Below are 20540 nucleotides of genomic sequence, written 5' to 3'. Positions count from 1 at the left end.
TACACTGGCCTCTTGCGCAAGAACACTTGTGCAAGAGGGCTTGTTCCTGAGCGGGAGCATCATAGTTCTTGCGCATGAAGCACTGATTTCTTACATTAGAACGTCAGTGTTCTTGTGCAAGAACTCGTGACCAGTGTAGACAGGTGGCAAGCTTTTGTGCAAAAGCGGCCACTTTTGTGCAAAATCTTGCCAATGTAGACACAGCCGAGAAGATTATATAAAGTTAGGGTTACTAAGTAAATTATTATTTATATATTAAGAAATAAGTAATCTCAGGCTGAGAAGCTTTCAGTGAGAGATTACCAGTTTATAAACATTGGATATATCCAAGGAAATAGAACAGTTGTGTTCTTTTTATGTAGTTCCTCTGTGCAGATTCTGAGGGACTAACCTTTTCTCTAACAAAATGATTGAGGTAAATGTGAACAGTAAAAGAAGACACCCCATTCTCAAAGGGAAAGAAATAACAAAATTTAATTGACAGAAAAGACATCTTCTTTGATACCTAGCTAAACCTTCTTAATCCTCTTTCAGGCAGGATTGGCCTTTTATAAGAACCTTTTTCCCAGCAAACCTTTCTGGCAGAGACAGAAGTTCTAAGAGGTGGCCATTTTGAATTGCCTGTTTTTCACTGACTCTTTCACACCTTCCACTGGTGAGTACTTTTAACTGCTAATATTTCCTCTTCTGCTTTCTGAAATAATATGTTATTGCAGGGGGAATTCTGTCTTTTTAGATAGGTATTTTGTGCGGGGTTTTCCTCGTTCAAGAGACACTAACACTAGAAGTTGGTGTTGACCCTGTGGCAATAAATGTCTCTGCATTTATGAGAAATGTTAATACAAAATGCTAAAATGTACAGAGTGTAGAGGGGTTGGTGGAGCAATGGAAAATGTCCTACATGCTGTTACTGAAGTGGTGAAAATCACCTGAAATTGGTTTTCAAACAAAAGTTCTGGGCTTGATGCAAAAACTAGAGGGTGTGGTTCTCTGTTATGCAGGAGGTCAGACTAAATTATCTAAAAGGTCCATTTGAATCCACAAAAAACTCTGAGGTCTTAACACTTCAGCTGGGCAAGCTGCCTCCCCTAGGAATTTCCATGCAGCAGCTGCAGCTTTAGTAGGAAAACATCATGCCTGCACAGAAACACCATCAGGGACAGCCTTTGCCAAGATCCGGCAGCTGTCACTTCAAAAACCCAGAAGAATCCACATTTTGTACCACTATCCCATGGGTAACTGGATCATTTAAAGCAGCAGAATATTTTCTGAGAGGCTTTCAATGAGCAAGTAACGTGACAGTCAACGAGTTCACAACAGTTTGATGTTCAGTCACAGACTGAAGGGGGAGGATGAAGGTTTAGAATATGCTAATATTAAAATAAGATATTTAAGAAGTTCTAAAACCTGACGTCCTACTGGGTCCCCTTTTGTCTCTCTCTCTCTCTCTCTCTCTTTGTTTGTTTAAGAAGAGAGAACTTTTTTCAGAAAATCTATTGTTTGCCATTTACTGTGGCTTACTATGGAAACAAATACCCTTATCACAATCTACATAAAAACTAAAGTTAATTGAGAAATTCAATGCATGTGTTACTTTTGGTTTTATAGCTTGAGTGGGAGTTTGTATACAAGGTTGTGTTTTTTTTTCCCCCCCCTTTTTCTGTGATGGTAAAACACAGTGGGATCCTGGTGCATGGCTGGGGCTCCTAGATTCTACTGAAATACAAATAAATAATCACAGGTGCACTGTAACTGTGTGTGAACTCATAATATGATATTTCAACTCAGGGATAACTGAAAGGTAAGGGCTGATGAGAGATCTTACCTACCGGTAACATATTTGCACAGCACTGACAAAACACTTGTTTTCCTTGGTATAAGAATGCATAAGTACTTTACATGGAATTGTTCACCTTGGATTTTAAGGGACCAACAAATACTTGTGCATGTGAATACCTTGACTAATGGAACTACTCACCCGATTCAAGCTACTCAGGTTTGTTAGTGTTTTCATTTCAACTACCTAATGCTCCACCAAAATTCCCAAATATTCACTGCTTCCAAGGAACTAATCTAAAATAAAGCACAATGGGAAGGGAAAAGTAAACAAATCAACACAAGGAAATTTGCAATTCTGCTTTTCCGAGTTAAGTGAATAACGAGTTGACCAATTTAGTGGGTTTTTTGAATGGAAGATTAGTCTTGTACTGAAGGCATGGGACTAGGAGTCCAAAGACTGGGGACTCCTTTAATGGCTTTTGACAAAACACAAATATGTTTCTGTGCTTCACAATCCCTACCTATCAAATGGGGAGAGTGGCTTCCCAATCTTGCAGAGGCAAGGAGGCTTCATGTGTTTGTGACATGCACAGACACTCTGGGTGAACATCACAGAAATGACTCTAACTATTTCTTTCTACTGGCAAATTTACAGCAAGCAGTCTTTTTTAAATCATGCTCTCTTGCTGGTATCTAGAAAAGCTCAATAATAAGGGAAGAAAAATAGACAGCACAAGAGACAACCCTATCTTGAAATAATATTGAAAAGCTTCTTACTGGTATTTGAAGCCAACTCATCAGCTCTTAGAACTTTACTAATTGCAGAGAAAAACTTAGGCTAGTAGGAAAACCACTAAGGTATTCAGATTGTGTATCCCTTTGAGTTTATGCCACTTCTAAATTTTTGTATGGATCCTTATGTGGGGAAACCTCTTGTAACATTTTGAGCGATTTTCATATACTGTATGTTGGTGTGTATTATGTTTAAAATATACGTGTGACTTCTCTGTGTATGTGCACGGATATTAAAGTTGTATTGAAAAAAATAAAAACACAATTATCTGACCTGTGCTAGTAAACAAGTATGAGGATTCTTTTGAGGCTTGCATAGAAGTTCACTGGGTGATAGGCAGAAATTGGCCACTGGGCAATAGAATTGCAATTTGTTTCTTACATGTACCTTTTTAATTAAAGAGACTTCATGTGATAGATGCTGATCACATGGAATGCTTGAGAGATTTACCTGCTCACAGGAAACTTCACATCTGTTGCTTCACCCTTTAAAATCTGCCAACAGGTGTCTCCTCTGATAACTATCAACAGATGCAGCAAGCATGCCTTTTTGATTAGGTTTGAAACTATTAATTTCTTATCAAGGCTTATTTGCTACCTCCTAAAAAGATTAACCAGAATTGAGCTTTGTTTATTACTGAACTTATGAAATCCAAATCTAAATTAATAAAAATGGGCTTTGATGCTTCATTGATGAACTGGAAAAAAAGTATTCTAACCACACCAGCTCAAAAACATCCTTTTGAAAGATGAAAGAAATCACTCAGCTCTGAGCAGTGTAGTATAACTCTTCAGGGTGGAAATTGGTGAACTATTATCTCCTAAAAGTTGCTGCATATATGTTAACCTGTACTAAGAACATAGATCTTTCATGGACGAAAGAGATTTGTATTGCTATTAGCTAATGCTGTCAGCTCTTCAATATATGATGCAGATCTTTCATTGACATGAACTGATGTAGAACTTGTCTACATGGGGAATAATGCTCTGGAATAATGCTGAGTGTAATTTAAAGCTCAATAGCTCTTCCAGAGTAGCTCCTCTTCTGGAGACACTTAGTCTGGAATAAATGGCGTGCCTTTTTCTGGTTTAGCTTAATCCTCTTCCAAAGTGCAGTAGCTATTCCAAAGCAACTATGCCAGTTAATTTCCCTGTGTCATCGTAACACTACTGGCAACAGTCATGTAAAGTAAACAAATCAATGCAAGGAAAGAAATTGCACCAGCTGAGGGTCTGGTCCTGTATCTCAAACTGACATTTGATATAGCCTTTTTTTTTCCTTGCTAAAAAGAGACATGAGTTTGATTGGTTGTTTTGCCACAGCTTTCCTGTGTGCCTTGGGCAAGTCACTTACAGCCAGAATTTTGAAGGAATTTAGAGCTCAGTGCCTCGTTTTTTTGGTAACTTCCATGAGGAGTCTAGCTGTATCTTTGAGTTCCAGAATTCCTTAAATCTGACCAGTAGTTTCCTTTTGTCTCAGTTGCCCACCTACCTCACAGGGATGTCCTGTGAATAAATAAATGAAACCCTAGCTTCCTGATCTGTACCCACTGATGTAACTGGAAGTTGCTAGATCCTCAGAACTTCTAAAAGCCAGGCCACCTCTTTAGGTACCTGGCTTTAACTACTCATTTTGAAAATCTCGGCTTCTAGTGTTCACAGGCCATTTCCAAGGCTCTGGTGGCTATGTTCTGCTATTGCTCATGCCTGTGTAAATGAACTGAGTTACACTTAGAGGAGGGGAGAAGCCAGGCTCGGGCTTCTAGTTTTGCAATATGATTCAAGTAAATTACAGAGAAGCAGCCTATTCTGTGGGCTGAGAGGAGGAGAGTGCCAGTTAAACGTCTTATTCAATTATGTCAAATGATCGACATTCATTAAACGAAGTAAAGTGAAATTAAATTACAGCAAGTAAGTGATTGCATTAGGTAAAGTGATGTTTTAAATTGGATAATGTGATCACCCTCCATTTATTACATTAAGTTCAGAATGTGGGATATCAATGCTGTTACTGAACCCTTGGAAAAACTCATGAAGGGAGCTGGCTCGTGAGAACAAGAATTAAACAGCTCTTCACTGATACTAGAGTACCCCACATACTTTGTGAGGCCCACAGATGGTAGGTCAGAAACTCCTGTTGCATCTCCTTTTTTCTGCCCATAAGTAAATGGGATGGATAGGCTAGCCCTGTGCTTTGGAGAGCCTAGGGCTAAGCCAACCTCATAACAGAATGAGCCCAGGCTATTCCACATAAAGAGCAGAAGGTGGTTGAACTAATGAGGAGTCAGGCTTAACTGATGATGAAGCCCAGCTGGGGAAAGAGCTGGAGCGATAGCCAGGCAGGCAGCTTGGAGCAGGGAGGGAGCCTGCATGAAGCAGGAAAGAAATGAAGTGACCTACAGGAGAGCATGTCATGGGCATCCCCTACAGGCTCTAAGGAATGGGGGCTACAAGCCCATTGCAAGGGTTATTGAGCCCAGCAGGAGGACTGCAGGCTAAACCTGGAAGACAAGCTGAGGAGCTGCCTGAGAGATGGGGGGGGGGGGGGGGAGGAGGAGGATTTGTGTTCATTAGTGCCCAAGCATTGGACTATTCTTCCCCTCAAGCCAGGATGAGACTCTTGATTTTAATGATCTTATCTGGAAGACCCACACCCAGGAAATGGCCTGGAACACAGTTTACCAGTCATGAATTGGACAAATAAAAGCCTGGGATGATCCTGCCAGGACTCAGATCTGTTGTTCTTCAACAATTTGAAGGTTAGGCCACTAAGTCCTCTCTCATTTAGAGTAAGATTTCCTCAACAACATTGTTTCCTTTGTGATTGTTCCTCCAGTTGCCACTACGTAAGGGACTCTCTTTTCATTCTGCTTTTATAATGGCAGTAATACTCAGCGAATGGAAGAAGAGAGCATTTTGTTTCAATATTTCCCAGTAAGAAATGGCAGGCAGACTTCAGGCATGTCACATATTGTGCTGGGTGCAGGGGGAAACTTACAACTCAGATTTTGTTGCTGGAAATGCAAGCTGGGATCCATGAGGTCTCAGCATTAGAAGCTCGTTCTCGGAATTCTGTGTTAGGGTTCATAAATACAGTAGACTTCCGATAATCCAGAACCTATGGGACCTACGTGGTGCCGGATTATCAAATATGCCGGACTATCAGGAGGTACTATAAGCTGCTTATATATATATATACTGTATACAGTATATACTGTATATAAAGTGTTCTTAACCCTTTTTATTATACATACTGTATACAGTATACTGTAATATTTTAGGTTTTTTAAAGCCTTTTTTACCCTTTTTGCTCTGTTCAGCTGCTGCCGCTGTTACCTTGTGACTCATTTTTTGCTGAAGCTCACTCACTAGGCTCTTGCCATTTTGATGCTGGACTATCAGGAGTGCCGGACTATTGGATGCCGGACTATTGGAGTTTTACTGTACCAGAGCGTGTGGATGGGGTTTTCAAAAGCATCTTGATAGTTAGGAGAACAAGTTCCACTGAAGCCAGAGGGGGATTAATAAACTCGACACCATTCACTGACAGTGTTGTGTACAGAGAGGACTTAGTCCTTTGGTCTGTTTGGATATCACAGAGGCTGAGGACCACCTGCACTCATTCATGGACTTTTGCCTCCCAACATTCCTGTGAGAGACAATGGTACTATCTCCATTTTCCCAATGGTGCCTAGAGTGACAGGGTAGGTTAAGAGCAGTGGTGTAGGAACATTTTTTAAGAGTGGGAATGCTGAAACTCCCCCTTACCTCTATACTCCCCCCCTCTACTTCCCCACCGCAGCTGAGGCTGGCAGCAAAGCCCCTGTTCATGAAGAGCCTGCAGAAGGGCTTGCGACACACGAGGATGGAGCAAGGATGTTGGTGCGCTAGTCTAGGAGCCCAGGAGTGCTGCAGCACCTCCTGCGCCTCCAGTACCTGTCTTGCCCAAGATCATGCTAGTATTCTGTGACTGAACTGGGAACACAAACCAGCTTCCCCGAGTCACTGTCCAGTGCCCTACTCACTAGATCATCCTTCCTCAGCAGAAAAGTGAAGGCAGGGAAGTCCTTCAAGCCAGAAAGATCTCTCATGAATAATTGAAGTGACATACTGGATTTCATAGAAAACTAGAACTGGAAGGGACCTCGAGAGCTCATCGAGTCCTAGAATCATAGAGCTGGAAGAGATCTCAGGAAGTCATCAAGTCCAGCCCCCTGCCCAAAGCAGGACCAATCCCAACTAAATCAACCCAGCCAGGGCTTTAAGCTGAGACTTAAAAACCTCTAGGGGTGGAGATTCCACCACCTCCCTAGGTAACCCATTCCAGTGCTTCACCACCCTCCTGTGAAATAGTTTTTCCTAATATCGAACCTAGACCTCCCCCACTGTAACTTGAGACCATTATTCCTTGTTCTGCCATCCGTCACTACTGTGAACAGCCTTTCTCCATCCTCTTTGGAACCTCTCTTCAGGAAGTTGAAGGCTGCTATCAAATCCCCCCCTCACTCTTCTCTTCTGCAGACTAAACAAACCCAAATCCTTCAGTCTCTCATCATAGGTCATGCTAGTTCCACGAGGAGTAACGGTAGTTCAAATTAGTCTAATTCGAACTACCTACTCCGTGCCGCGTGTAGCCGCGGGCACGGAGTCCGAACTACCGGGGATTTAAAAATGGTGGTGCCCGGCAAGATGCAAATGAAGCCCGGGATATTTAAATCCTGGGCTTCATTTGCAACTTCAATTGACTACATTAACCACCCTAGTTCGAACTAGGGTGGTAGTGTAGACATATCCAGAGAGAGCACTCTTCCTTTGACGTCCCTTACTCCTCGTACAATGAAGGTTACAGGAATTGATGTAAGAAGTCCTCCAGCTCAACATTATTTCGAGGTTCTGTTGAAATAACTGCTTGTAGTATAGACGCGGACTATGTTATTTCGGAATAACATTGCTGTGTGGACATACCCTCAGTTGATCTGCCTTGGAACACTTGGGGCCAAGTTGCCCTGGCTGGGGTTTGAACCTGGATAATGTTCCTATGCAGCAGCCATTTTACAATGCATTTTTACCTAAGAGGCAGCTGCATTTTCAGTGATTTTAACGTATATCTAACTGATTCATAGAAAAATCAATATGTCTGTTAAAGAGGAACAGAACATATATGAAAATCTAGAGTATGAAACTGTGACACCGGGGGGAATGAGGTAGGAACCCACCTGCATGTTTCTGATTGGAGAATGGGGGCTTAATTGTGTGGGAAAATGGTGAAAAATTATGGATTTTTTTAAAAATTAAACTCTTCCAGTAAAATGATATTTTAGTAATGCTATCATATATAGAGTAGCCCAATGTCTGTGACTCTGTAACGCTGAAATGCTGGCTGTTCCCTCTGGGCGGCACTCTTGCCTCCCTGGCTGTTTCCTCTGGGCGGCGCTGTTGCCTGAGTCATGTCCTTTGCCTCCCGCTGTGGCGTTCGGCTGACTTCTGCGCCGCTCAGCCGGGCTGCCACAGGGGAGCCCAAATGGCCGCTTGCTCCCCCATGGCGGCCTGGCTGAACGGTGCAGATGTCAGCCGAGCACCATGGTGAGAGGCGAAGGGGGGTGGGGCGATGACGTGCAGCATGACAGCAGCTCCAGGCCCTACCCCCTGGCCATGAACGTCACCTTCCTGCCCTCCTTCACCTTCCGCCGTGGTGCTTGGCTGACTTCTGCGCCCCTTAGCCGGGCCGCCGCATGGGAGCAAATGGCGCAAGCGGCTGTTCGGGCTCCGCGGTCCCCTGAGTGAGAGGCAGGAGGGGGAGGAGAAGAGAAAGAGAGAGACAGAGGGAGAGGCAGGAGGTGGAGGAGAGCTGAGGTGGGGGGGGGGAGGCAGTAGGAGGAAAAGAGAGAGACAGAGAGAGAGACCAGAGGCTCAGGAGAGAAGACTGATGTGGAAGAGAAACCTGAAAATCCCGTCTTATGATGGGCTAATTGGCTAGTTAACAATAATAGGTTTTAAAAAATCAGACCAAAGTGCTGGTAATTTTTTAAAACAGAAACATCCCTCCATCTAATATCACACTACAGTAATATCTAACTATAGACTACATTAACTTCAAATTTTTTAGGGTTTGACCAAGTTCTCAATGTTTTCTGGGAAGCATTTTAAAAAAATTACTGTGTGAAGCAGTTCCTGTCAATTTGAAGAAATATATATTGTTGAAATTTTTTACTCGCAGCATATTTACTCTTTCCTCCATCTACTTCCTAGAGGCTTATTAGCAAGTGGGTTGACACCTGTTTACAAAATGACTTGCAAGATATCTATAAGCTTTCAGGCAACGTTCATTGTATTAGATGGACAAGAAAAAAATATATTTGTAAATAAAAAATTCTTAGAAATATTAAAATGAAAACTAAGCTTAAGTGCTATCTATGAGGAAAATAAAAAATTACTGCTATTAGAGAAATATTTTAACGGTTTGAACAGTTACTCTCTTCTCCTCCATAAACATTTCTAGTCATTAATAGCCTCTGGTCTAATCATAGGATCAGAATATACTCACAGCAACAGATGACCTTAAATTAATCTTACGAACAGTTATTTCTATAATATGAATTCATTTGCTATGATGAATTTGCAGTGTCATGTTAAAATGCATAATAAAAATACCAGCATTGCTCTGCGATAAGAAGGGACTATGATCGTACTGTATTAAAAGTCCATGTCCTGGTCTTATCGCCTTTACTGGCAAGTAATTTAGAGGTGTAGAGAGTGGGGAGGAGATGGGGGGTGGGTGGGGAGAGAAGAGGTGAATGACCAGCAGAGTCACATCAACAAAAGTAGATCAAATGTTCATGGGTTTGAAGGCCAAAAGGGGTATGTCTACACGACAGCGTTATTTCAAAATAGCTTATTTCGAAATAACGTGTCTAGACACAAAATGCGTTTCGAAATAGCGTTTTGCTATTTTGAAATAGCGCATCCACACTACTAGGGATGCTGAGTCGCATTTAAGGCCGGCTGGAACCAGTTCTGTCAGGGCATCAGGTCAGGAGTTACCTTGTGTGGCTGCTGCCTGAGACTATCTGAGACCTGTGCTTAAAGGGACCCCCTCCCCCCCCCCCCCCCCCCCCGGCCCCAGACAGCCGTTGTAAGGTTTCCTTGCTTGCTTGCCTACCTTGCTGAGGGACAACAACACATTTTTTTTTCTCTGTGTGCTCTGGTTACCCTCGCTCAGGACACCCCAGCACTCTGCAGAATGGAGCCAAAGCTGCCCCTGGGCACTCCGGTGCTTCCTCTGGGTGTGTTGCTGTGAGCCTGGCAGCACATTCTACAGGCAGTAACAGTCTCCCTGGTGTGCCCCACTGGGGGCTTGTGCCTCATTCCTCTCTCACATCCTTCCACTTACCCCTCCCTAACCCCCCCCGTCCTGCTGTACAATAAAATACATGTATTTTCATGAACACAAACTCTCTTTATTTAATAAAACTTGGGGGGGGGGGGGAATGAAACTGGTGAGACTGGGGAAAGGAGATGGGAGAGGGGAGAAGAGAGGGTGGGAGAGGGGAGGGGGAAACTTGGGAGGAGGCAGCTGGAAGGGGGAAGCAAGGGGAAAAAGAGGAAGGAGAATCTCAGGGTTCAGGGATGGGAGTTCTGCTGGACCAACTTGATTGCCATGCAAACCTGCTCCTGGGTTCGCATGTGGCCTTTGATGGCCAGGCTGGCAGTTATCCTGCCATAGACGGCCACATTCCTCCATCTAGTACAGAGATCATGGACCTTGGGGCATCCCCCCCCCAAACCTGAATAAGGTCCATGATCTCCACCCTGGACCAGGAAGGCAGCCACTTTCTCCAGGCCCTGGCAGGCTCCTGGGAACTGGCAGACTGGTCCTGGGGAGCGGTGGAGGGCTGGCTGGCACTGTCTGCCTGGCTCGTGATGGGGTCACTGGGTCAAGTGCAGTGACTGCTGGCTCTGGGCTGGCAGGCTTGGGGCTGGCAGGCTTGGAGCTGGCACAGGCACTGTGGCCAGAGTCTACCCCTTTAAGGGCTCCGGAGAGGGGGAGGGGGAGAGGGAGAGGAGTTTTCTTGGTTGTGCCCAGAGTGGCCACCAGGGCACCCTTGGAAGGACTGGAGGCTCCCTGTTTCAAAATAAGCGTCTACACAGCACTTATTTTGAAATAGCAATTTTGAAATTGGCACTATTCCTCATGGAATGAGGTTCACCAATTTTGAAATAAGCCCTCCGCTATTTCAATTTAATTTTGAAATAGCAGTTTGGCTGTGTAGACGCTGGTAAAGTTATTTCCAACCAACAGCTGTTATTTCGAAATAACTTTGCTGTGTAGACATACCCAACGGGCCTTATGATCATGCATAATACAGGCCAGTGAAATGCGGGTTTTGCTGGTATTACTACCCTGATCTGTCTTGGACTATCAGCAGTGTAATCCTGTGAGTATGAGAGTCAGAACCTATAACTGGCTTGAGTCCTTCATATTGGTGTATAGAGATCGCCATGCTCTAACCCTAAAGGAGAGCTCAGTTCCCTTCATGGCCCCATCCATGTAGAGGGGAGAGAGTAGCCCCAAATCCATAGGATAGCAAGTGGATATAGATGGCCCTTCAACAAGTTTTAGGCTTGAAATTAGATGAAGGTGTAGAGTGAAATGAGAGTGATGTTCTGGAGCAGGCTCCCAAAGGAAAGTGGGGGCTAATACCCTAACTGGCTTCAGTTGGTCTTGATAAATCGATGGAGGTGATGGCACGATAAGGTTGCATGTGGCTCTTCTGTGGCTGCTAACAGCAAATATCCCCACCGACCAGGAGCTGGGCACTAGATGGGGAGGGCTTTGAGTTACTATGATGCATTATTTCCAGCTGCCCAGCTCATAGATCTTGCCCATGTGCTCAGAGTCTAACTGACGGCCGTAACTGGGATTTGAAAGGAATTTCCCCTGAGGTCAGAGTGGCAGAGATCCTGGTGTTGGTCCCCTTCCTCAGCATGGGGCACAGGACACTTGCCGGTTTCAACAAGAGAAAATGGTAGATGCTCCGTAACATGAAGTGTTTATATCCTGTTTTGAAGACTTCAGTAACTGTGAGTGTTTGGGCCTGTAACCGAGGGGGTGAGGGGTTTGAGGTCTGCACTATACAGGATATCAGGCTGAATTGTCATGGTCTCTTCAGGTTTTAAAATGTGAGGAGAAGTAGCTCAGCCTGAGTTGGTTGGACAGCGGAGTCTTGTCGGGGACAGGGGCTTTTCTTGAAAAGGGGTTTCTTTGCAGAGGCATTCAGTGGTGCTGGAACTATTTTGGAGGTGGGGGTGATGAGCTGCACTCCCTTTGTAAGCCTGTTGAGATCAGATGGCCATCTCTGCCAGATTCCATTGCTGCAAATGGCCTCTGGTCCATCCAGTCCAGGAAAGTTGGCAATTCTCACACCCTTCCCTCGCCCCAGCTGGGGCCACAGTTGGGTTGGTGGTGGGACCCTGGGGCTGGTGGGCAGTGGCAGAGCCAGCAGGCAATGGGACCCCAGGGATGGAGGCTGATGGGGACAGCAGGGCCCATGGGGTGGGTTGGGAGAACCAGATGCAAACCCTGGGGGTGTTGCAGCTCCCCCCCCCCCCCCCCGCACTCCTACTTCCTGTGTCTATGGATACATTTAGAGCAAGGATGGGCAGTAATTTTTCCCAGGGGGACACTCCAAGGTTTTGGAAAGTGGTTGAGGGCTGCACTCCTCTATGATATTAATGAAGGAGGTGTGGGTTCTGGGATGGAGGTTGGCTGCAGAAGGGAGCTTAGGGGTAAAGGGACTGGGGTGCAGGAAGGAGATTGGGGTCTGGGAGGGAGTTTGAGTGAAGGAGGGGGTTTGGGATGTGACCTAGGGCAGGATGGGGTTGTGACCTAATGCAGGGAACTGGGGTGCAGAAGTTTGGGTTGTGACCTAGGGTAGGAGAAGATTATAATCTGGGGCAGAGGATTGGGGTGACAGATGTGGGAGGGGCTATGGGTGCAGGAAGTGGCAGAGGGTTTGGGCATGTTGAGTCAGGGGTCTGAGGTTTGGAGACGGGAAGGGCTGGGGTGCCAGAGGCAGGCTCTGGCCAGGAGACTTACCAGCCAGCAGACCTGCCAGCCTGCTTGTAGAGTTTAAAACCTTGTAGACCAGCCAGCTAAATGCTTGTAGAGTTTAAAACCTTTCTCAGCCAGTCAACCTGCCTGCCCAGTGCCTGAACAGGCTGCAGGGCCAGGTGCTTGTGTGAATAACTGAGCTGGAGGGAAGAAGGGTCTATGTGGTGCTTCATATACTGACTTGTATTAAAAAAAGGCAACTTCTGTTGGCTAGTTTCTGGCCAGAAACCAGCCAACGGGATTGTGCTGTGGGCAAGGTAGAGCGTGAAGCCTTCCCTCGCTCCGCTTTGGGACTGCGCTTTTGAAAAAGAAACAGCCTGGCAGCTGCTTTTTTAGCAGTGTGTGAGGCTGTGGGGCAAGTAGGGGAGCCTGCCTGGGGTTCCTCGCAATGCCTGCGGGCCGGATTCAGTGGCTTGGTAGGGCTGGATCCAGCCAATGGCCTGTATTTTGCCAGGCCTGATTTAGAGGGAAGATCTGGTGGCTCCACTGGAGATATTCTGCCAAGGAATGGGCCTAGACACATTTTAAAATTGTAGAATTTCCTATAAAATGGAAATTCTTGTTCCCACGAAGCTCTAATCATGAATTGTCTCTCCAAAACCAGGATTCTCAGGGTCTCACCCATACAATGTCAGTATGTCTCTGAACAAAACCCAGACCTATTCAAAATTAAAGATGATCTAACTGCTGGGGCTGAGTCTGCTACAAATCAGGACCCAAGTCTGGCCCCTTTATGCAGGCGAACTTGACTAAACAAGAAAATGGCACTTTAAAAAGAGCCATCCAGTTGCACTAGTGATAGCTGCATTGGAAGCCCTTGTATAACCATCCCGTTCCAGCACCCATACTCAGGTAGGCAGATTTAACATGGAAACAGCCATCTAAGATACTTGTACGGCTCCTAGTACACAATTAACTTCCTATAGTTGCCTCTCCTAACACATCTGTGAGGTAGGGAAGTGCTATTGTTCTTATTTTAGAGATGGGTGACTGAGGCACAGAAATGAAGGGAGAAATTTTTAAAGGTTTATAAGTACTAACTCCTGTAGAAACCGCCGGCAGATAGGCACCTTGAAAAATCTGACCTGCCAAAGCTCCTACAGGAAATCTGGGGCAAAGCAGGGAACTGTGCACAAGTCTCTGGAGTGTTAAACTAATGCTCCAACCACTGAAGCATCCTTCATTAAATTTTCTCAGGTGAAGTCTAGTGAATGTACTGAGAACAGCCAGGCTGTGTCTATACTGGCAAGTTTTTCCGTAAAAGCACTTGCTTTTGCGGAAAAACTTGCCAGCTGTCTACCCTGGCCGCTTGAATTTCTGCAAGAACACTGACGATCTCATGTAAGATTGTCAGTGTTCTTGCGGAAATACTATGCTGCTCCCTTTCAGGCAAAAGCCAGTGTAGACAACGCAGTATTGTTTTGCGCAAAAAAGCCCCGATCACGAAAATGGCGATTGGGGCTTTCTTGCGCAAAAGCACATCTAGATTGGCATGGACACTTTTCCGCAAAAAGTGCTTTTGCGGAAAAGCATCCATGCCAATCTAGATGCTCTTTTCCGCAAATGCTTTTAACGGAAAAACTTTTCCGATAAAAGCATTTGCGGAAAATCATGCCAGTCTAGACATAGCCCCAGAGCGTAGTAGAGCAAAATTGGTGCTAATGATGAGGAACATCTCGTGTGAGAGCCATTCCTCATGTACCAGGATTTAGAGTTGTTTTATCCGAACATCTGAAACCCAGGACCATCCTTATCCATGCACAGTGTGGATGGCACCTGAAAATTTGGGGCACCAGTGGGTCTTAATGTTTAGCCACCTACTTCTTCCAGTCCCTGTCCCATGGCATCCCTTCATTTGGGGAGGATATTTAACTTAAGTGAAAAAATCTGCCAGACTTATTTGCAGAACACTGAACCTGTGAAAGAGCCATCCAAGTGGTAATGGCACCTTTTAACAGGCATTTGCCAAGTTCAGGTATACAGTGTCTGTGTCTAAATCTACTGAATTAATCTACAGGACCTTAGTTTAAAATGTACTTTAAATATTGCATTAGTGCGTTGCTGAAGATTATAAAATCACATTTCCAAAAAATCATCCCTCCACCCCAGCTGCCAGCAGGCACTGGGGTATCAGTTTAATAGTACTGCATAGGGCCCCTTTAATCTTAAGAAAGGCCCTGCTCAACCCCTGAAGAAAATACTAAATTTTCTGAGGGTAATAAAAGCCCATGTCATGGAAAAATCTGTTTGTCATTATGTCCATTTGCTCCAATGTCACATTGTCCTTTAATAATACCATTAGCGCACAATTGGTCTGACCAGAAAGCAATCAGGTACTAGGACACAGTGACTATCTGTGATTTGTTGACGATACTGTATCTGCTATTAGACCAGCTGCTGGCAACAGTAAATAACCATGCACATACTGCTTTCAAAAGCAGGGCACCTAGAACTGGCACATATTGTGAGAGGAAGATTAGGCAAACATCAGCAAAGTTCTTAATTTTATTTTGTTCTTTTTTATTTCTTTTTTGGTGAAGGGAGGAAAGAGAATTTTTCATGTTTCTTCATTAAAACTGACTTTTCACCCAGCATTAGGGGAAACTCCAGGGAAACAACCTTTCCCCGCCCTTAATTAATCCAGAGAATGAACACAGAGGTGACTAGACAGATGGGATATAATTTGAGTTTGGTAGAATTGTCATCATCCTACTTTAATTAGTGTTATAGGATGCCTCTCTCTTCAGATATAAGTAGATATGACAAAGATATGTTTCACATTTTCAAGAGGGTAATTAAACTGCCACATGCTCAAATCAATATACATACAGCCCTGATTAAAAAGTTGAATCTCCAGAAACAATGATGGATGAGCTTTTAATGCGCATGGGTATTGGAGAATACAGTGAGAGGGGAAGGCTGAGAAGTAAATAGCTCGCGTTCTTATCTTACATAAAAGTATGTGCCGTTATTAAAATTAAAGGATGAAAATATCGATGTAGGGGCGGAGGCTGAAGCAGAGCTAATTCATAAAATATAATTTAATGCAATTTTTAATTATAAAGATAGGCAAGAGAGGTGAGCTTGGAAGTACCAGTAATCAAAAGACCTTGCAGTGCCATTGGTAGACTGGCTTTTATTATGTCCCACATGGATATGTATAAAATCCTCCTACTGGTTATCAGAGGGACTGTTCCTTTTGGTAGGCTGAGACCTGTGGGTTTTTTTGGAGCCCTGTTTTGTGAGCTTTGACTAGAGATAGGCCCAAAGCAAACCCAAATTCTTATCCCCTTGAACTGAATTCTAATTCAATCTTGGACCTTACATGCATGCAATTGGTGGATGTTTCTGATATCAGTCTGGAGTTGTGATCCTAACTGGAAGAATAGCTTGTGGCAACCTGGGGAATGGTTTATTTCCAATCTGTACTGTAAATATTGAGTTTTGTTACAGAAATAAAACATCCTGTAGGCTGTGTCTAGACTACATGGCTCCGTCAATGGAGCCATGTAAATTAGTTTATTCGGCAGAGTCAAAGAAGTGGGGATTTAAATAATCCCCACTTCATTAAAATAAAAACGGCCGCCATGCTGTGTCGACGATCAGCTGATCCGACACAGCGCGACAGTCTAGACGCGGATCTGTGAGCTGGGGAAGCCTTTGCCAACCGATCCCTTATGCCTCGTGAAATGAGGTTAACAGGATCGGTCGTCAAAGGCTTCCCCAGCCGACAGATCCGCGTCTAGACTGCCGTGCTGTGTCGGATCAGCTGATCGTTGGGACAGTGCGGTGGCCATGTTTATTTTAATGAAGTGGGGATTATCTAAATCCCCGCTTATTTGACTATTCCGAATAAACTAATTTACATGGCTCCATCAATGGAGCCATGTAGTCTAGACACACCCGTAGTGTTTCAGTTTGATTCAACCATAGTCAAATGAGTTTTGGGGGTCACTAAAAGATATGTTTACACAGGAAAGAAAACTCCATGTCCAGCCAGTGCCAGCTAACTCTGGCTCTGGTTACAGAGCTCTCTCTTTGTTGTGTAGACTTCTGGGTTCAGTCTGTAGCCTGGGCTCAGGATCCTCCCACCCCTCAGGGTCCTAGAACAGGGGTGAGGAAGCTTTTTTAGGATTGGGGGCTGCTGGCCCATAGAAAAATCAGTCGGAGCCAGGGACTGCGGGAAGGCTATGTGTGTGTGTGTGGTTGAGTAGGAGGGGGGTGGAGTGCCAATGCACGCTCTCCAATGCTGGGGAGTCCCTAAGCCTTGGGGGCCAGATGCAGGTTCCCCACCCACGTAGACTTTAGGCTCCAGTCTGATCCCAGAAATCCACATAGCAACAAAACAGCTCTGCAATCTAAGCCCCACAAGCCTGATTTGGCTGGCATGGGCCTTCTGTGCTGTGTAGACAAACCGTGAAGAGTGCAGCATATCCCAGAGAGAGAGCTTTTCCTTGACATAAATCATCTGGTTGCTGAGAGAAGGGACGGAAGATTTTTAAAAGTTCTTGTAAGTGCTCAATAACCATGTGAAATACATGGTCAAGTCTGCTGGCTGCATCCTCACCAACAGCCATGGCCGTGTGATGGTTTTAATTCTTCTCCATAGGCCAGATGGAACAGAACTTTATCCTTAACCGAATCAGAGGAAATAGTCTTAGGACACAGGAAGGGACTAGGGATGATGTAAGGTGCCAGGGTGACTGCATGTGGCCATTACCAACTGTGTACGCCTTCATGAGGAGGAGGAAGCATCTCCGTGCTTATTCTTGTGTTCTGCGAGAGCAAGGGAAATGAGACAGGCCTAGTGTTGTCTGGGGAAAAAAATCCCTCATTTTAGAGAGAGTTCCATCTGCCTATTTGGGCAGTGTGCTTCTGCATGGCTGCAAAGACACTATGCAGCCAGAGTCATCGGAGATCTTGGTGATGGCTCAAAGCTCTGAATCGCTGCAGCTCTCAGCTCTAGAAGACCTGGTTCTTTGGGCAAGTTTGCCAGAGTAGAGCCTGAAGAGGAAAGGGGCGCTTCATGCACCATTTTAAAGATATGAATTTCTGGCCACAGTGGAAAACGCACCTCTGGCACATGACACACAGCGAAGGAGATCTGCAGGAGGGAAAAGGTATGCACTTGAATGAATAAACCTCTCAAGGCAGCTGTTTTCTTTTTTACAAAAGATGGAGTATTGGGTTGCTGTTGAATCACACTGTTTCCATCCAACCTATCTGTTTAGGAAGTTGCCACCATTTGATGCACACTGAAGGGACAGAGGCCAATTGCTGCTACTGTCTGTGGGCTGTAGCAGTAAGTGAAACTGATAACACCAGCTGTGCTCTGAGTGTGGGCTACTCCTATGCAAGCTCCCTAACCTAGCTCTACCAGTGCAGTCCACCCCTAAATCTGCATCATCTCTGCCTTAGCCAGTAATGGGCCTCTTGATCAGTAAGCTGTCAACCATACCTAATTGGCTCCACCTCCCCTACCCCCACATACTTAGGATGCCTCCAGCCTCTCTTTACTTATGAACTAATTTAGGATTTGAACCCACGTGCCTGGAGACGTCCATGTTGAATTGTGTGGTGACTTTTATTAGGCTAATTTCTATTTCAGAGCACAAGTCTTGGATGCCTGGCTTCATGACCCCCTCTGGTAAACAACCTCCTAATTTATTTATTTGTTTGCTATTTGCCAAACTATACGAATAGTCACATTCTGTTGGCACTAAGTATCTTGGCGCTTGACATGTGAGAGCAGAATAGAAAACAATGTCTATTAAAACTTGGATCTAGATTTAAAAAAAAATTAAGCAGGGTAGTAACTCTTTGCCACCTGCCTGAAAGAGAACTGGCAACTTTACCATTCAGCTGGCAGACTTTCCCTTCTATTTGCTGGTACTTTGATTGTGATTTATTCTCCCCTGAATAAATACCCTCCCTGTTATGATCACTGAGTCATTTCATTTTTTGGAAGATAGAAATCATTCATTTCCTGCCAATGGAAACTGAAGAAACAATACATGACAATTATGGCTGGCTGAGCTGGTTGATTATGAGATTAATTATTGTCTGGGTAATGGAGCCTAGTAGGTTTAGGTTTCTAGCTATAGTAACATGGGACAGTTTGTCTGGGAAGAAGGGGACTCCTGATTTGTCATCCTATACTGAAATAAACTTGCTAGAACTTAGAAACTTAGAGCTCAAAACTAATATGGTTGTAGTGATTTAAGCTGGGGTTTTGGGGAGGGAATATAGGGTGTAATGTAGATCTGTGTGAATTTTTTTGGTTCATTATCAGTTTCAAAAAGTGGAAAATAATAATTTTGGGTCAGACCAAAACTAGAAATTTCTCTGTTTTTTTAAGCAAACTGAAAACTCTTGTATCAAACTAAAGGTTTTGTTTCATCTGTATCAAAATATTTTATTTTTGTTTTGACCATTTTCAATCATTTTCTCTACTATAATTCAAAAAATGTTTGAAGGAGTCATTGAAAAACTGCAAAATGAAAACTATTTCATTTTGTCAATGTAAAATGAAACGTCTTGATTTTTTTCAGAGACTTGGTATTTGTATATAAAGAATTTGGCAAAACACACACATGCACACAGACACAAAACATGTTTTGGTGCTGACCAGACTTCATTTTTGCTTCCACCCTCTCCAATTCTATATATTTAAAAAAAAATTGGGGCAAAAAATTATCCAAGCTCTAGTCTCATGTGTACGTATGGATCAGTTCCCTTTAAGTGTCAGAAAGGATATTTGGGGGCCATTGCATATACACTTTTCCCAGCAGGATTGCCACCTTTTTCTTATCTCTCAAATCAGCAGGGTCTGGACATTGTTTTGATTTGTACAGTTGTTGCATGAAGTTGTTCCTGTAAGTTGAAGGAGATTTAGTTTCCAATGGGCTTTGCTTTGTGACCTTCCTCAGCTTCCTCATCTGGGAATTCTAGATGTGAGGCCAGTTGCCAATAAAATGGTCTCCTGCATGCACTAATCTCTCAAATGACACTGACAGTGTGTTTGTTCTACAAAATATATTGGTTGCCATCATCAAGGCTACGTCTACACTGGCCCCTTTTCCGGAAGGGGCATGTAAATTTCACTAGTCGTCGTAGGGAAATCCGCGGGGGATTTAAATATCCCCCGCGGCATTTAAATAAAAATGTCCGCCGCTTTTTTCCGGCTTTTAAAAAAGCCGGAAAAGAGCGTCTAGACTGGCCCCGATCCTCCGGAAAAAGTGCCCTTTTCCGGAGGCTCTTATTCCTACTTTGAAGTACTTTGAAGTAGGAATAAGAGCCTCCGGAAAAGGGCACTTTTTCCGGAGGATCGGGGCCAGTCTAGACGCTCTTTTCCGGCTTTTTTAAAAGCCGGAAAAAAGCGGCGGACATTTTTATTTAAATGCCGCGGGGGATATTTAAATCCCCCGCGGATTTCCCTACGACAACTAGTGAAATTTACATGCCCCTTCTGGAAAAGGGGCCAGTGTAGACGTAGCCCAAGTGTGTATAAGCTTCTGAAGACTATTGCACCAGAAATTAAAAAGTGAAATCCCTTGATTTGGCTCAATCCTGGTATCCACAAGTCTCTGGGATGGTCTGGTGAATGATGCCAGGTGTGGTCAAGCCATGCATCATATATCATATGTCAACGGGGAGGCTGAGAGCTTAGTGTACTGGAGCGTGTTCTCCGTCTTAGTGATCTGGCCAAAGAGCACATAATGTCAATAATGAGCGACTGGAGGAAAGCTAGACCTCTGCAAGATTATGGAGTGCATTTGTCACAAACTCAAACCTCTTTATGCTCTGGATTTGTTGCTGACAATGGGCATAGAATCTTATCTCTCCAAGTCTGTCTGTA

The 20540-nt window shown here is 44.3% G+C and overlaps 1 long non-coding RNA gene across 2 annotated transcripts in view; it reads left to right on the top strand.

The window, feature by feature from the left end:
* Positions 1-20540, top strand: part of LOC112545795 (uncharacterized) — a 133883-nt gene that overhangs the window by 37915 nt on the left and 75428 nt on the right. For both annotated transcript variants that reach the window (XR_012905042.1, XR_012905043.1), the window contains exon 3: positions 535-655. This is a non-coding gene — a long non-coding RNA (uncharacterized LOC112545795). The remainder of the gene's footprint in view (positions 1-534; positions 656-20540) is intronic.

Source organism: Pelodiscus sinensis, chromosome 6 (assembly GCF_049634645.1).
Source record: "Pelodiscus sinensis isolate JC-2024 chromosome 6, ASM4963464v1, whole genome shotgun sequence".
Classification (NCBI taxonomy): Eukaryota; Metazoa; Chordata; order Testudines; family Trionychidae; genus Pelodiscus; species Pelodiscus sinensis.
Note: the sequence above shows the minus strand (reverse complement) of the source record. Positions and strands in the feature narration are given on the sequence as shown.